The sequence below is a fragment of the Suncus etruscus genome, chromosome 5 (genome assembly GCF_024139225.1).
Source record: "Suncus etruscus isolate mSunEtr1 chromosome 5, mSunEtr1.pri.cur, whole genome shotgun sequence".
In the NCBI taxonomy this organism is placed as follows: Eukaryota; Metazoa; Chordata; class Mammalia; order Eulipotyphla; family Soricidae; genus Suncus; species Suncus etruscus.
In genome coordinates, this window is record NC_064852.1 from 136227775 (window position 1) to 136245644 (window position 17870).

A 17870-nucleotide genomic window follows, 5' to 3' on the forward strand; every position below is an offset into this window, starting at 1 on the left:
GAAGTTGATATGTTACAGAAAGGATACATAATGATGTAGACACTAGGAAGAGTCTATTTCTCAATTATCATCATACTTCTTATAATTAGCAATTCATAAAATGTTCGAATAGTGTTTGCCTAAAAAATTCCATTGTGAACAGCTTTGTAAACCATGGTGCCTTAATTAAAAATAAAAAAAAATTCTACAATAAAAAAATTGCAAAACCCCATAAAAATGGAGAATGGAAATTAATTGGGACTTTAAGGAAGACCAATAGGGGGCTGGAGAGATAGCATGGAGATAAGGCGTTTGCCTTTCATGCAGAGGGTCATCGGTTCGAATCCTGGTGTCCCATATGGTCCCCCGTGCCTGCCAGGAGCAATTTCTGAGCATGGAACCAGGAGTAACCCTTGAGCACTGCCGGGTATGACCCAACACACACACACACACACACACACACACACACAAACACAAAAAATAAGGAAGGCCAATAGATGTTCAACAGGCAATGAAATGCTAATCATCATCATTTATCATTAGGGAAATCTAAAACAAGACAACAATGAGATACCATCTTACACAGTGAGAATGGTACATATAAAAAATATTGGGAATAGGGGCCAGCAATAGCACAGCGGTAAGGCATTTGCCTTGCACATGGCTGACCTAGGATGGACCTTGGTTTGATCCCCGGCATCCCATATGGTCCCCCAAAGCCAGGGGGCGATTTCTATGTGTATAGCCAGGAGTAACCCCTGAGCGTCACCAGGTGTGGCCCAAAAGACAAATAAAAATATATTGGGAATAATCTATATTGGTGGGGTGTGTTGAAAAGAAACTCTCATTCACTGCTAGTGGAAATGTTGCCTTGTTCAACCTTTATGGAAAACAATATGGATAAATCTCAGTAAACTAAGAAGTGAGCTGCCATATGACCCATCAATTTCACTTTTGGGTATCTACCCAGGACATAAAACATACATTCAAAATGACATTTGCACACTATTATTTTTTATGATATATTTATTTAAGCACCATGATTACAAACATGTTTGTAGTTGGGTTTCAGTTATAACAAAAGAACACATCCCCTTCACCAGTGCAACCTTCCCAGCACCAGTGCCCTGCATTTCCCTCTTCCCCCACCTCTGCATTCAATTTCTCACTACCATTGTCATGATAGTTGTTAGTGTAGTTATTTCTCTAACTGCACTTACCACTCTTTGTGGTAGTCTTCATATTATGGGCTGGTCCTTTCAAACCTTATCTCTATTGTCTCTGGGTATTATTACCATATTATCTTTTATTTTTCCTAAATCCCACAGATGAGTGAGACTATTTTGTGTCTATCTCTCTCCCTCTTATTTCATTCAGCATATTTTTATATTCATTATAGGAAAATCTTATTTCATTTTTCCTGATGGCTGCATAGTATTTCATTGTATATATGTACTACAGTTTCTTTAGCCACTCATCTGTTGTTGGGCATCTGGGCTGTTTCCAGATTCTGGGTATTGTATAGGTATAAGCACACCATTATTGATTTCAACACTTAGAATAGCTAAGACATGAAATCAATATGGATAGACTTTTTCTGAAATGGAGGGAGGTCAAATAAGTTTGAGAACCTCTTACTTAGAGTTGAAAAGATCTATACCATATAATCTTTAAAAATTTTCTATTTAAGGTTAAAACTACACTTTATGACTCAAGCTCTTCTTTCATTTCTTAAAAAATTTGGAGAATTTCAGTGGCTGGAGAGATTGCACAGTGGTGTTTGCCTTGCAAGCAGCCGATGCAGGACCTAAGGTGGTTGGTTCGAATCCCGGAGTCCCATATGGTCGCCCGTGCCTGCCAAGAGCTATTTCTGAGCAGATAGCCAGGAGAAACACCTGAGTACCGCCAGGTGTGGCCCAAAAAACAAAACAAAAAAATTTGGAGAATTTCAAACATATACCAAAGGAAGAAAGAAAAGTGAAAGGATTATACTCAGAAAAATAAATCAGAAGGAGGTGGACACATAGCAAGTGATGTGAAATATAAGGAACTAACAAATGTACAAACAAAACAAACATTTGAATTTTGACTGAAAAACTGAGATTAGGAATGAAAGCAATCAATTGGGCTGTGGAGGAGGTACAGCTGGGTAGGCATCACATTGTAGTAGCATACATATGGAGAAAGGTACTTTTGAACATATGGTCTTAAAAACCTGTACTTCTTCAATATACATACTATCCATATGCAAAGTATTGTCTTCTAGATACTTTACCAACAGCCAATCTTTTGTTTTGCTTGAGAAGGGAAAATATATAATCCATGTATTTCCTTACTCTGGGTACTTTATATAACTGTGCCAAAAAGTTCCTCCTGTCAATGTTCAAAGGACAATATGCCATCCCAAGGATCAAACCCAGGTCTTCCACATACAAAGCAGGTGGTCAATTCTTTGATTCCAGCACTCATATATCCCCTAACACCACCAGGAATAATGTCTGAGTAAAAAGCCAGAAGTAACCCAAGTACTATACAGATGCTGCTGTCCTTCCAGCTCCACAGTCAGCCATCAAACTGCACCTGAACTCCATTTGTGCTGGAAAGCTTAGAAAATGATACCTACCACCCAATTTCTCAGTAGATTCTGGCTGGAGTGAGGAATTGCTCTTTTCAGGAAAGGAAAGCAGTCCTAATCTTAGCTCAGGCTTCTGAATCTGTATCCTTCCCTCACGGAAAGGGATTTCAGAAGGAGGCAAAATAGTAAAGCAATATAGGTTTTATTGGATGGAACTTCCTTAGAAAGACTTGAGTGGGAAGAAAGAAGATTATGTGTTCAAAAGAGCACTAGAGCTTTTCCAGAGTAGAAAAAGTGAAAAAGAAACAGATAAGCGAGTTATGTGTTCTAGGGAGAATAACTTGAAGAGAACACCAGGAAGTTTTTTCCTGGTATTTTTCATACAGAAAAATTAATCTGGCCATTGTCACAAGAAAGCTTTGTACACTGTTGATGGTCTTTTCTTATTCTCATCTCTTACACTATTGAAGGTATTTTTATTATTTCATAGATTCTTCTGTAGCTTCTCCTTTTCTTTTCTTTTTTTATTAATTTTTATTTTTAATTATGAGAACAAAGATGCAAAGAAAGAGGACAAGGTAAAGTTACAGTGGAAGGACAATCACCCATAGCATAATTCTCAGAAGAAATCCCCTTGCTGATAATTTTAACTTTGAACTTTCATCCAAAGAACCTTAAGATAAATAAAACAGAATCCATGTACAATTACTTTGTTCCTCAAGTCCCCAGATTGTAACACATTATAATATTTCTTAACAGCACACAAGGCATCTAAAGCCATAAAACTTACGTAACTCCTTAAACATTAGAGGCATAGTATTTTTTACATTTCCATGTACATGCATATTAGCTTAAGTTAACCTCAAATTTTAAGTGGGTTTTTTTAAGGATTAGAGTCAAAGGAGCACAGTAAAAACGGTGTTAGAGTGGCAATTGTTGTTTGCATAGGCCCACCAAAATATGAGGGGCATGGAAAAAAATAACCTTGGCCTAAATACAAAAAGACTCTACCCCTGAAGTTTCCTGGCATAAGACCAACTCTAGGCTCCAGGCAAGTTAGATCATCCAATCCAAGACATTGTCCGTAGTGCCAACACACTTTTCACACAGTCTCTGTTGTTTGTATCATGTTTCTGTATTAAAGATCCTGGAATCTGCATATCCTACATTGAAGTCAGGATGTGGAGCATCCTCTCATTTCACCTCACCATTAAAGAGCAATGCAGGAAGCCCTGTCCTGTAAGCAGGTCACTGTTTTTGTTAAGTCTTCTCAGTGTTAAGGGAAGTCTCTTTTGAGCAGGTCGATGTCTGAGCAGTGGTAGGGTCTTCCGTGGTAGAGGATTGCTTCCAGGTGATGTTATAGACAAAGCTGGATGTTTCGTGGATGGCTTCCCTAGTTCAGGGGTGAATGGAAAATACCCTTTCTTCTGAGGCCTGTGCCAGGTCATTATGTCAATGTTCAGGGTGTAAGGTCCCTTTGCACTACAAGATTTGTGTATTCCAATCTCTATTAGATAGGATTCTTATTGGTATGTATAGTATTTTCCCATTTTAATGTGCCTATGCAAAAAAGGAGCAATGCCACGTGGAGTTATCGACACATATGGGGGCCATAAGAACAAGTCCAACAATCCCCAAGACATGGTTCTGTAAGGCTCGAGGTTTCCAAATTCTGCTCCAACGCGGAGAATTGAAGGGAGAACAACTCAAGCAAATGCTCAGGTGAATTCTTTTATTCTGGTATACCAGGGTCTACAGCTTACTCCCAACAGAGCAGAGGCAGAAAGACGTCGTGCTTCCGCTGGTTCCCCCTTATATAAGATGGGAAGTGGGAGGGGAAGGAAGTAGAATGATGCCACTTCCTTGAGGGCTGGGCTTCCACTATGATAACACGAATCCTTGGTGAGGTAGGGGTAAAGGCGGGACTTTCGCCATGATAACACGAATCATTGGTGAGGTAGGAGTAAAGGCGGGACTTCCGCCACGATAGCACAAATCATTGGTGAGGTAGGGGTGAAGGTGGGACTTCCGCCACGATAGCACAAATCATTGGTGAGGTAGGGGTGAAGGTGGGACTTCCGCCACGATAGCACAAATCATTGGTGAGGTAGGGGTAAAGGCGGAACTTCCTTTTCACTAGAAGCAAGCTCGTGAACATGTGGTCCTTTCCTAGTTAGAACCTGAGTGAAACCTGGCATGAGGTTTTATTCCTTTTCAGTTCAATCATAAGGATTAAACTGGGGGACTCTTTCACCAAAATTCCTTGTTGAACAGCTCATAAGAGAAGATAAAAAGTGGTTAGAATCGTCACTGTATAAGAATATTTAGTGGGCCCGGGGAGATAGCACAGAGGTGTTTGCCTTGCAAGCAGCCTATCCAGGATCTAAGGTGGTTGGTTCGAATCCCGGTGTCCCATATGGTTCCCCGTGCCTGCTAGGAGCTATTTCTGAGCAGACAGCCAGGAATAACTCCTGAGCACCGCCGGGTGTGGCCCAAAAACCAAAAAATAAATAAATAAATAAATAAATAAAAATAAAAAAATTGCAAAAAAAAAGAATATTTAGTAAGACTTATAGTTGTCAGAGAAAAAACACAAAATATTCTAAAGAAATACGTGTCCATTTTATGTCTTTTGAAACAGTTTGGGGTTATTACACACAATGCACAGCTTTAGTCTGTGATTAGGATTGTGCAATACTGAAGTTAAAAAGAGTAATGTGGGTTAGTGATGTTTGGTGGGGAGACAGTTAAGGAGTAAAAATGAGCTTTGTAGGGGTATGGGAAAGGGCAGAATACAAAATGGACATTCTGGACACGCAAAACATAACAAAAAGATAAGGAATACATGCAGTGCATGTATTTCCATATGCAGAGTGGTCAGAAATTGCCAGTGACAAACAGCGCAACCGAGCAAATCTCAGCACACCCCAAGTTAGGACCAACCATTTCTAGCCACCTGGGCTGCCACCCCAGAAGGCCTGGAGGCTGGGGGCAGAAGAGGGGAAGGCTGGGGGCCTATCAAGGCTCCCAGCGCACCCAAGTTAGGGAGAAGGCCTTGCACATGGGGTCTCCCCCAACCCCATGCCGACTAGAGCTAGCCTCCAGCTCAAGAGAGGATCAGAATCCAGGATCTGCCCGCCCTACACCCTGTGCCCTTCCCACCCTCTCCTTTTCTTTTCTTTTCTTTTCTTTTGGTTTTTTATGTTTGTTTGTTTGTTCTTTTGGGCCACACCCGGTGGTGCTCAGGGATTACTCCTAGCTCTGTGATTGAAATCGCTCCTGGCAGGCCCGGGGGACCATATGAGATGCCAGGATTCGAACAAATACCAGTCCTGGGTCGGCCTTTCGCAAGGCAAATGATCTACCGCTGTGCTATCTCTTCAGCCCCAGCTTCTCTTGTCTGAGGTATCCACTCTTCTCTGGGTGGAGTCTTAGTTTGCTGCATTGGATAGTGCCTTAATTTTTCCTCTCCAAAAAACCTCAGAATGTATATTTTTTCTTTTCTTTTTTTTTTTTTTTAATTTGTTTATGGGCCATACCTAGCAAGGCTCAGGGTTACAGATGATAGCCAGAGGATACATCCTATCCACTGTACCCAGGTCCCAGTATTTGTAGTTTAAAAAGGGTGAATTTTCATGCCTTTAGGCTACTTCTGGGTAGGTAATTTCAAATTTTATCATTTCCAATAAGTACATTAGGGTCTGGAGCCATAACACAGTGGGGATGGCATTTGCCTTACACACAGCCAACACAGGTTCAATCCCTTGAATCCCATATGGTCTCCCTAGCACCACCAGGAGTGGTTTCTGAAGAGCCAGAAATAACCCCTAAGTGCCATCACATGTGGCCCAAAGATAACAGCAGCAAAACAACAACAACAACAAAAACAAGGAACCCACCTACCTATCTAAAACACAATCAAGTAGTAACATGGAAATGTGAATTCTTATCCATATGACCTTCAACCTGAGGACTTTCAGTTGACTTGTCAACTAATAGCTAATATACTTAACAGTTTACTGTTGAAGTTTACTGTTGAAGTGATTAAATTGTTAGAGATAGTATAGTTGGTAAGGTGCTTGTCTTGCACATAGCAGGCCATATTCTGTCCTGGCACCAAAAATGGTTCCCTGAGCAATGCCAGAAGTAATCCCTGATCAAAGAGCCATAAATAAGCCCTGAGCACTAGTGGGATCATTTCTATAGTATGTGACTAGAGAAGTTTCTCTGATCCTGTAGAGCACCCGAACCCACGAGGAGGAGCCAGAGCAACCTCTCCTGAGTGTGAAGCCAGCTCTAGGTGTCGCTTCTGCGACTGCCTTTTGCCATTGATGATCGTTCTCCCTTTCCTCCGGAGAGGGTAGAGGGAGAGGATGCAGTCTGAGTAGTTCGGATAACAATACATAGCAGTACCTTGCTATGTTTATAATCCTAGTACAAAGCAAGCTCAGGTCACATGGAATATGACCACCTTATATCTCTGCAACTCATCAACCTGGAGACTGACAAAGAAAAAAGAAAAATTAATATAATTCATAAACATTTGGTTATGGAAATTGGGCCTAAAAGTAATTTAATACATGGTCAATAAGGATGTGATCTGGTGTGTTCCTTTGTAGTCCATGTTTTGAGATGACAATTTCCTGAGTTGTGTATGTTTAAAAGCCTCACTTGTCAAAAGGATTCAAAGGTGTAGAGAACTAGTTTGTATGACTAAGGGGAAATTACATAGAAAGTAGTTAAAATATTTGCATTCCTTTATTTCCTGGGGTTAGGATTTCAACAACCATCCTTAATATCAGTTTCTTAGAATCCCCTTCTAAAAAAAAAGAAAAAACATTGAGGTTGGGGATGGGCCACAAACAAATGTGCTCAAGATTTCATCCTGCCTCAGGGGTCTCAAACTCAATTTACCTGGGGGCCGCAGGAAGCAAAGTCAGGGTGATCCTTGAGTGCAATGTCAGTAGTAAGCCTTGAACTTTGGGGGGTGTGACCCAAACAACTAAAACAAAACAAAACAAAAAGAGATTCCTCTAGGTCAGGGCCACAAAATGTTGTATGGAGGGCCGTTTGCGGCGAGTTTGAGACCCCTACCAGGGATCACTCCTGGTTGGGTTCAGGTGCCCATATGGTGCTAAGAATTGAACAAAGGGAAATTGGGAGTGAAAAAGAAATTGAACATGTACAATTGGCCATGTACAAAGCAAATGCCTTGCCTACTAAACTTTCAAGAACCAATTGATGTAATGCCATGACTAAACTTGGTTCTGTCCCATGTTGTATTTCTTAAGCAAAAACAAAGAAGAATGTTTAACTTATCCACCAGATGCAGCAACATAAGATGAGTAAAACTGTGCTGTGTATTGTTAAAACCTTAAGTCTATGATTCATGCCCAATTGTTCGTAGTAATGAGAAATATATGTGCTAATATGTCAGGTTTTCCTTGTAAAAAAAAAAAAACCTTACAGCTTTAAATTGTGTTCATATTAAAAAATAAAGCACTTAATTATCTTAATTTAATTCCTTCCAAGAAATTCCAAAATATATAAACAACCAGCACCAAAGTTAACTAGAAAATATTAGGTGTCCACATCAAAAGGTGATCATCTCACTGTGCTCCACTGTCACCGCGAGGAACGGTTTGTTCAGTTCTGTGTGCCCTTCTTTAAATTAAAAAAACAAATCTGCAAGGGATGATAAAAAGAAATGAGGAGGAAACATTATAAAGAAAAAAATCCAAAAACCTTAGATTACTGTCCCGAGTCATTCCAAAACCTTCATGAATCTTCACAATGTTCTTTAAATGAAAAGTCAGAAATACAGTTTCTTGTACTCAGCAACTGGCAATTCATTTTATAAAGCCCTAAAATTCGGGTAGGAAGACTTTTTTTTTTTTTTAACTTTTTTAAAATTGAATCACTGTGAATTACAAAGTTACAAAGGTATTTATTTATGAATGAATTTTGAGTATTCCATGTTGACTTTTTTCCAAGGTAAACACCTTACCATCTGCTATCACTCTAGCCCCTGAAGCTTTTTTTTTTTTTTAAGATTTGAAAATTTTTAATGGGGGAGGCTGGAGTGTTAAGGTGTTTCACAAAGGCTCTATTTGTTGATAATAGATCTACTGGTGATTTGGACAAAAGTGGACCAGATGAAAAACATTTAGCATTAAGATGGATGATAAGGGGCCAAACCGACAGTACAGGAGCTGGCGCACTTGTCTTGAACATAAGCTAAATCAAGGTTCAACCTCCAGCATCCCATAAAGTCCTTGGTCTCCACCACCATCACTTTTTCCAATCCTCCCAAGAGTGATCCCTGGTTACAGAGTCAAGAAAAAGCCTTGAGCACACTCCTCCCCAAAAAAGTGACAATGCTCTTATGTAACCCTTCTTGATCTGTCAGTCTCAGCAAATGGGTCACAGTCTAGTTCATTTAATTCTGCAAGTTTAAAAACAGGAAATCATCTTTTAAAACTTTCTCTGCTACAACCCTCTATAGTCAACTAGACTCCTGAGATTTGTGTTGTATGTTCTCTTGGGAGAGAAGAGCCAACTCTTGACCATACTCTGAATATGATCTACTGTCAAGCCAAGCCATCAGGTTCTAACTCCCAGAGCAAAGGGTGGCCCATCTCAACCCCATGCTCCTTGCCCCCCCCCCAAATACCTCAACTGAGCAAAAAAAATCACACCTACACATTTTATTGGTACTATAATCTCCTAGATAGTCTTAGAAAATGGAAAGTGTCTCAGTCAGCACTCTTAAGTCTTCCTTTTTATCTATTCCAAGCTTGCTCTCTGCTATCACACAGAACCATCCTCTCTCACATGAATTCAGCCTTCACATCCTATCTCCACTACCACTTCTTCAATGAAAGCCATTACCCCCAAAAATAGATTTTCCACAATGTCTGGCTTCTTAAGGCATGGAGAAGTATTTGTAGAAATTTTAAGATTCCTTCCTGGTCATACTGTATCACACGTCTCATGATGGTTGAGCTCCATCTCTTCTCTATTCAGCAATTTAACCCGAACCCTGGCGATCAACTTTTGGAGCTGACAAGAGTCACCAGTAAGATTAAGAGTCTAACTCTGGGGCTGGAGAGATAGCATAGAGGTAAGGCGTTTGCCTTGCATGTGGAAGGACGGTGGTTCGAATCCCGGCATCCCATAGGGTCCCCGGAGCCTGCCAGGAGCGATTTCTGAGCGTAGAGCCAGGAGGAACCCCTGAGGGCTGTGGGTTGTGACCCACTCTATGGAAGAATGAATGCAAAGCCTGCACTGCGTGCATCTCTGGACTGCACTGCGTGCATCTCTGGACAAAGTTTGGTGTTTAACCAGGCCACTAAAGAACCACCACCATGTATTTCGGAGGGGCAAAAGGGGGTGAGCAGGGCCACTCAAAACGGAGACGGCCGCCCTGATGGTGGAAAAAAAAGGGGAGCCAAACAAACACGTCCACAAGAACCATCCGCGCACGAGCTCCTTAGGCGCGTTTCCCCAACGCCCCGCGAGAGAAGCGTCCCCTCCGCGCATGCTCAGCGTCGGCTGCCCGCCTGGGCGCGCGGACGCGCTCACTGCGCCTGCGCGGCCCGCTCTGGGCGGCGCCCCCGCCCCTGCCGCGGCGGGCCGCGCAGGCGCGCGGTCCCATTTTGACCGTAAACATCCTGCCGATTTGAACCGGGCGTTTGGGCGGCCGGAAGAGCCGCGGCAGCGCGGCCGCCATCTTGTTTGTTTGAGTGGCTCGGAGCGGAGGCGGCGGCGGCTGCGGGCGGCAGCGGGGTCCGCCGCGGAGAGCTGCACCTCGCCGGGCCTGCCCCGCCCCTCCCCTGCCCGCGCCCCTGGCCCCGAGGCCCCCCGGCCCCGTCGAGCCCGGCGCCCACGAGGTAAGCTGGGCCGCGCGGCCGACCCCGCGCCAGTCGGCCGAGGCCGAGTCCGAGGCCTCGCTCGCGCCGCCCCGCGGGGCCTCCGCGACGCCGGATCGGGAGGAGGGCGAAGGCGGGCGGCTGCGGCCCGGCTCCGGCCGAGGTCCGGCGCGGCCGTTCCGCGGGGAGGCCGGCGGCGGGAGCGCCCTGGCGGCGGCCGTTTGAACGCGCGCGCTCCGGCCGCCCCAAAGGGCCGAAAATGGCTGTCGGCGGAGGGAGGCGGCGCCGCCACCCGCCTCCCTCCCGCGCCGCGCCCCTCTGTCTGTCCGAGCGACGGGGCTGGGGTTGGGGGCGACGGGGCACGGCCAAGGCGGCCAGATCCGCGCCCCACGCCCCCACCTGTCTGCCTGCGCTCCCCACCGCCACCCGCCGCGCCCCCGACCCCTCTACGGTTTGCGGAGGGAGCTGGCCTGTGCGCCCGACACACGCCGGCCTGGCTGCCCGCTGCCCCCGGGCCTGGCCCTGGCCCGGGAGGAGTTTGCAAACGAGGTTCGGCTGCGATCGGGCTGTGAGTGTGACCTGGACCCGACCCTCGGCTGTCGCCCATATCTTGAACCTCCACACACACACACACACACACACACACACACACACACACACACACACACACACACACACCCCTTATTGCATTAGAAGGATCTGTTCTGCGTCCCCCCAATGCAAACGCGCTACTGCTCTTCCTTCTGGTTTGTGCCCCTAGCTAGCTACTTGGGGACGTTGCTGTGCGAGAGGAAGGTGCATCTTTGCCCCCCACCCCACCCCGGTGAGGTTGCAAGTCGTTCGTTCCCTTTTCTGGGGGACAGGGGAATCCCAGACTTCAAGTGCCTGGTGAACTGGGTAAAAATCGACGTCTCTTGCAGGAGAATCTTAAATTGGGAAGATGTGGGTGAGAATGGATAGGGTGGTTTTTCGGTTGTTCTTCTGTTTTGTTTTGTTTTTAGAGTATACTGATGGGAATAAATGCTTGTCTTAAGTGATTTTGTTGCAAGTCTACACCGTAGCGTAGGTAGGTAGTGGCTAGAGCAGTGTGGAGCTGGTGCTGTTTATACGGGAGACAGGCTCATAGGTGGGGAGCGTGACCTTTCCCTGCTTTTTTGTCTGGATAAGCAGCCTGTTGTAGGGTTGTGTTCTCCAATTTTGCTCATTTCAATGGAATGTTTATGATAACTCTTCAGCTTGAATTCCTTATTAATTCCTATTTATTGAAATACAGATTCTGAAATTTTCCGACCGTCTCAAAATCTTTATATAACAACGTTTTGGGGTTTTTTTTTTATTATCCTATGAGAAAGGGCCTTTTACATTAGAAATGGCTTTTTCCTTGTGTCAGATGGTTACGTGTGTGACATGGTGCTCAAGCAAGGTGTACTGTATTGGGTATGGGATTTAGTTTCAATCTCATAATCCTTTTCTTGGTGAATATCCCCATTTCAAAGCTGAGAAAACTAAGACTCAGGTGATAAAGTAACTTACCATCACAAAACAACTGAGAAAGGGAACTGAATTTGAACCTAAGCTTGTCTGATTGTCATGTTAGTGACAATCCAAGTTGCAAATTCTTTTTGAGGTTTACAAGTGGGGAAGTGTTTGTTCTAGGATAACAATGTTACCACACCATGCAACTACAAAATGGCAACTACAAGATGGTTCCTTGCCTACCTGAGTTACATGTGTTGGAAATCAGTGAATTTCCGAGTTTTCCTGTCTAGGGGAGAACTCACGGAGAAACTTAGCTTTGTAGTTATTGATCACAGTAAGTGTCTTGACTATATGGAAGTTTTTACTTTAAATAGATGATGCATATGTATGCCCTGCACTTTTGAAACCTCAAGTAATGCTATAGATTTGGCCTCACTTTGTCCAAAGACTTTCAGATGATAACCATTGTCCTCTGTTTGATCAAGTGTGAGAAAGACTTCTTAATATTTATAACAATCACTGGCAGGAATTTGGGGACAGGGAAAGCTTGTTTACTGTTGGCATATAAATTAGTGTAGCTTTTATGGGAAAAAGTATGCTGATTTCTCAAAATGTTTTAAATTGAACTACCATGTACGTCCAGTAGTTACACCCCTAGGTCTCCAAAAGCGCATAAAAACAATTCAGAAAGTTCCATAACAATTACACGGTAGGCTCATTGAGGGACTTTTTACAGTAGCCAGGATCTGGAAACAACTCAAGGGCCGACTTCTATAGATTGCCTTGGGGGAAGGTGGGGATATTAACTGGACTGCTACTTGGCTATTAGAAAGAGACAAGATGGATGGAAGTACAGGGGATCTTGCTAACCAAAATAAGTTAGAAGAGGAAAAGTAGTATCAGATGATCTCACTGGCATTGTATATATAAAGAAGCATAGCAAGGGAAGAGAAATTGAACTCTGAAAATGAAAATGCCAAGGTGGGTCTCAATTGCTAAAGGGTCAAATAGACTGTTTTAGGTATGTTGACAATTTTGTAGTTGCATGGTGTGGTAACATTGTTATCCTAGAACAAACACTTCCCCACTTGTAAACCTCAAAAAGAATTTAATTTTTTAAAGTTACTTAGCCAGATGGTTACATATGTATTGCTACTGAAAAAGCTCTGCTGGGAGGCAGTACACTCGCAGGAGTCTCAAACTCAATTTACCTGGGGGCCGCAGGAGGCAAAGTCGGGGTGATCCTTGAGTGCAAAGTCAGTAGTAAGCCTTGAACATTGGGGGGTGTCACCCAAACAACTAAAACAAAACAAAACAAAAAAAGATTCCTCTAGGGCAAGGCCACAAAATGTTGTATGGAAGGCCCCTTGGGCCGCGAGTTTGAGACCCCTACAGTACAGTATTCTAGTTAAAACTGGTCCTCTGAGCACTGCAGTGAGGTCCAGGACAAAAATAGAAGTAGAAACAGGTATGGGTATGGGAATTGTGAGTATTTGATTGGATTTTTGTTTGTATGGGGATTTGGGCCTACCTGGCTCTGCTCAGGTGTCTCCTGGTGTCTCTACGGACAATATGCTGTGGATTGAATCTGTTGGTTGGCTGTGTATGTGCAAGGTAAGAGCCTTCTTTCTATACTGGAAGTATGGGTAATTGGAAATTGTATGAGAAGATTCCAAATGCCAAAAAAAAGTAATTCTTTCATTTCACATTACACTTGGTTTTTTCAATTCTAAAAATCAGGTTGAGAAAATTTTGTTTAGGAAAAAGGAGTCATCAGGTCAAACTGGTCTAAAAACCCAAAAGTTTGGGTTTCTGCTAGCTTGTATTTTTTACTTGTTTAGTGTTTTGTGTGTTTTGATAGGGTATCAGCAGAATTTAAAATCTTCAGAACCTTTAGGAAGTGATTTGGGTGGGTTAAAGTTTGGTGGGGTGTTTTAATGATTTTGTGGGGTAGGGGTTTGTTTGGTTTTGGGGCCACACCCGGTGACTCTCTGGTTACTCCTGGCTGTGTGCTCAGCTCAGAAATTGCCCCTGGTTATGGGGTCCATATGGGATTGAACTGAGGTCCTTCCTTGGTCAGCCACATGTAAGGTGTTACCACTCTAGCCCCTAAAGTTCGGTATTTCTTTTTTTTTTTTTTTGGTTTTTGGGCCACACCCGGTAACACTCAGGGGTTACTCCTGGCTATGAGCTCAGAAGTCGCTCCTGGTTTGGGGGACCATATGGGACACCGGGGGATCGAACCGCGGTCCGTTCAAGGCTAGCGCAGGCAAGGCAGGCACCTTACCTTTAGCGCCACCGCCCGGCCCCAAGTTCGGTATTTCTAAGGAAAAAAATTGTATTTTTATTTGGGGGGGGGCACACCCGGTTGTACTTAGATTATTCCTGGCTCTTCTCTGCGCTCAAGTGTGACTCCTGATGGGGTCCCAGGACCTTATGGGAAGGTTGGGATCAAACCCAGGTTGGCTGCTTGTAAAGTAAACTAATGCCTATACTGTACTATCACTCCAGCCTAGGAAGAAGTTGGGGTTTGTTGTTGTTGTTTTTTGCTTTTTGGGCCACAACCTGCGACACTCAGGGGTTACTCCTGGCTATGCGCTCAGAAATCAATCGCTCCTGGCTTGGGGGACCCATAAGGGTGGGGGGGAGGATCCAACCACGGTCTGTCCTAGGTTAGCACATGCAAGGCAAATGCCCTATTTCTTGTGCCATCGCTCCGGCAAAGATTTTTTAATTACACTTCATTATTTCGATATTAAGCCAATTTGGATGCACTACTGTATTTTATCCTTTCTTTAGGATGATTTCATCTTGCTCATTCTTTTCCCAGGTTAATTTTAGTATGGTTCAGGTTTAGTTCCCTCTTTGTCCCCACACTTCCCCACCAAGCCCCATGTCAAGAAAGCAGCTATTTAGGAATTTGCCTCTGCATAGTTGGAATGTTTTAGGCATGGTTCTCTTGATGAGCAGTTGGAAGTGCTGGCCATCAGCTACCAACACCTGTTGGAAAATGCCAGTAGTTTTAATTTCTTAAATGTCGGCATTTTTTTTTTTTTTACATATGTCACATACTAGATCACTTGTTGTATCCAATTTCTTTATTCATTAAGCACATACAGAGTTTTGTGGCAGATCATATTCTGGAAACTAAATATTAGGGGACTTTTATTTGGAATACAGCTGTCTCCAGTAATGAATCTTGGGGTTTATATATGACATTGTATTTCTTTTCTTTTTTTTTTTTTTTTTTTTTTTTTTTTGGTGTTTGGATCACACCCGGCGGTGCTCAGGGGTTACTCCTGGCTGTCTGCTCAGAAATAGCTCCTGGCAGGCACGGGGGACCATATGGGACACTGGGATTTGAACCAACCGCCTTAGGTCCTGGATTGGCTTCTTGCAAGGCAAACACCGCTGTGCTATCTCTCCAGGCCTGACATTGTATTTCTAAGAACACATTGCTATATTGGACTTCTACGGAATGTTACAGGTTTTATTTGTAATGTTGTAGAGGCAGTTAAATGCTGTTGAGATTGTTTTAGTCTAACTTTCGAGACTTGTAGGAGAACCTCTCTGATTTGCAAAACAGTTGACTTGACTATGGGAAGGTATTTTTATTATGAAATACTGCTGAATGCCTTATAGAATGTTCTGGGGACAATATTATTTAATCCTATTATAAACTGACCTGAATTCTTAATCCCAAATTAAAGAGAGTTTTTAGGTTAGGTGTGTGGTGGAAAATGGAGATCCGGCAAACATTATTCTTATCTCTGTGACCCCTACTTTCCTATTTTGACATTTAGTGTTTAGAATATTTTTTGTGCATCATTGGAAAGAATGGACTGGTTTTTCTTGAAGGCGTGCATTAAATTGTTCCAGTTTCAAATTTTACACTTTGTGAGAACACGAACGTTGGAGTCAGCATACTCTGATCATTTTTTCCTTCAAAAATCTATAAGAATTTTCATTAACAGTGTATCACTCACATTTGGTATTGCCACTGTTTTATGATTTAGTGCTCTTAAGAGTGCAGTGTTTATCTTTGAGTCTTGTTTTCCTGGTAGTTATGTTGAGTATCTTTTATTTGGCATCTGTGTAGTCTCTTATATGAAAATTTTTTTCTCATCTCTGATAGACTGTGGAGGTTTGAGAGTTCTCAATCCCTAATCTTAATAGAGTATATGTGATTTGCCAGCATTTTCTTTCCAACCACTTTTATCTTTGCCTCATCTCTGTGGTCTCAAAACAAGACAGTTCTGATTTTACTTTGGGGCCATACCTGTTGGTGCGTTCGTTAGTCCTGTCTCTGCACTCAGTGATCTCTCCTGGCAGTGTTTGAGGGATCACCTGAAGTTGCTAGAGGTTCAATCTGGGTCTGTAGCTTGATGTAGGATAAGTACCTTATCTGCTGTAAGTACCTTATCTGCTGTACTATCTAATCCAAAAGGCTTTAAATTCATGGCCAGTTTGTTGTTTGTTGTTTGACCCCCACACCCTTGATATTTTAGTTTTATTTTATTAAACTTTATAGATTGATTGGTTGGTTGTTGGGCCACACCCCGTGACACTCACAGGTTACTCCTGGATCTGTACTCAGAAATCACTCCTGGCAGGCTGGGGGACCTTATGAGATGCTGGGAATTGAACCTGATCCCCCTGGGCTGCCCTCATGCAAGGCAAATGCCCTACTACTGTGCTATCTCTCTGGCCCCTGATATTTTAGTTTTTTTTTTTTTAGCCACACCCGTTTGATGCTCAGGGGTTACTCCTATGCACTCAGAAATCGTCCCTGGCTTGGGAGGACCATATGGGACGCTAGGGGATCGAACCGCGGTCCGTCCTACGCTAGTGCTCGCAAGGTAGACACCTTACCTCTAGCGCCATCTTCCCGGCCCCGATATTTTAGTTTTAAAGTTAAGTTTTCTCCTTTTTTAAAAAGTTGCCTTGGAGTGATTGGTATAGATTTTATCTTGGTTCTTCATTCTGCCCTATTGATCTGTATGTCTTTTTCAAATCAGTTTAAAGAATTTTAGTTTTTTGTCTTAGAAAATTTTAAATGTTGCCTGACTGTAAATATTTACTAGGGGTTTTGATAGTTTTATTTAAAACAAATATACATCTGCTATGCTACTTGGCACTCCTTGTTTCTGGACGTTTGTCCCGAAGAAATGAAAACTAACATTCACCAAATAGTTGTGCCAACTTCATTTGAAGTAGTAAAAACTGTCAACAATAAATTGTCCTTCAACATCTAAATGGATAAGCAAATTGTACTAATAAATTAGACCATAAAATGCTATTTAGCAGTAAAAATAAACATACCTGTGGTGCATCTTGGAAGATTCTTATGGGTGTGAGACATCATTCTAAAAAGTCAAGTTCTATATGATCTGTAGCAGGGGTCCTCAAACTTTTTAAACAGGGGGCCAGTTCACTGTCCCTCAGACCATTGGAGGGTCTGACTATAGTAAAAACAAAACTTATGAACGAATTCTTATGCACACTGCATATATCTTATTTTGCATTGAAGAAACAAAACAGATACAAATACAGTATGTGGCCCGCGGGCCATAGTTTGAGGACCACTGATTCTGTAGGATATTCTCAAAGGACAAAATTTAAGTTGCAAAACAGTTGTAACTGCTGTGACTTAGGAATGTAGGAAGCATAAAATGGGTGAGCCAGAGGGATAGTGAGTGGCAGGATTCTGGTCATGGGCAAAAGCAAATTTCATCACTTTGGTAAAGGGTACCTGGGACAATTCTAAACTATTTTTGACTTTGAGGTATTTTTAGTGCTTATGATTATCTTTGAATTTATCTCTATAAAAGCATGGCTTAGATTTATATTTTAGACATGGATAGTTTTAGGGAGTTGAGTGGTGTTTTGTTTTTTCCCCCGTAAATATTTAACCAGTAACATTCTTAAATCCAAGTTGTAAAAGAGAATCAGTTCACATGTATTTA

General features: G+C 42.8%; 1 protein-coding gene and 1 non-coding gene across 2 annotated transcripts in view; both read left to right on the plus strand.

The window, feature by feature from the left end:
• The first annotated feature begins 6727 nt into the window (after positions 1–6727).
• On the plus strand, positions 6728–6943 carry LOC126010375 (small nucleolar RNA U3). The gene has a single exon (XR_007496422.1). It is a non-coding gene; the product is annotated as a small nucleolar RNA U3 (small nucleolar RNA).
• A 3340-nt stretch (positions 6944–10283) lies between these two features.
• The window catches only part of RAD21 (RAD21 cohesin complex component), a 31497-nt gene continuing 23910 nt past the window's right edge, over positions 10284–17870 (plus strand). The window contains exon 1 of the mRNA XM_049773556.1: positions 10284–10446. The gene's annotated coding sequence lies outside the window, so the exon portion shown is untranslated. The remainder of the gene's footprint in view (positions 10447–17870) is intronic.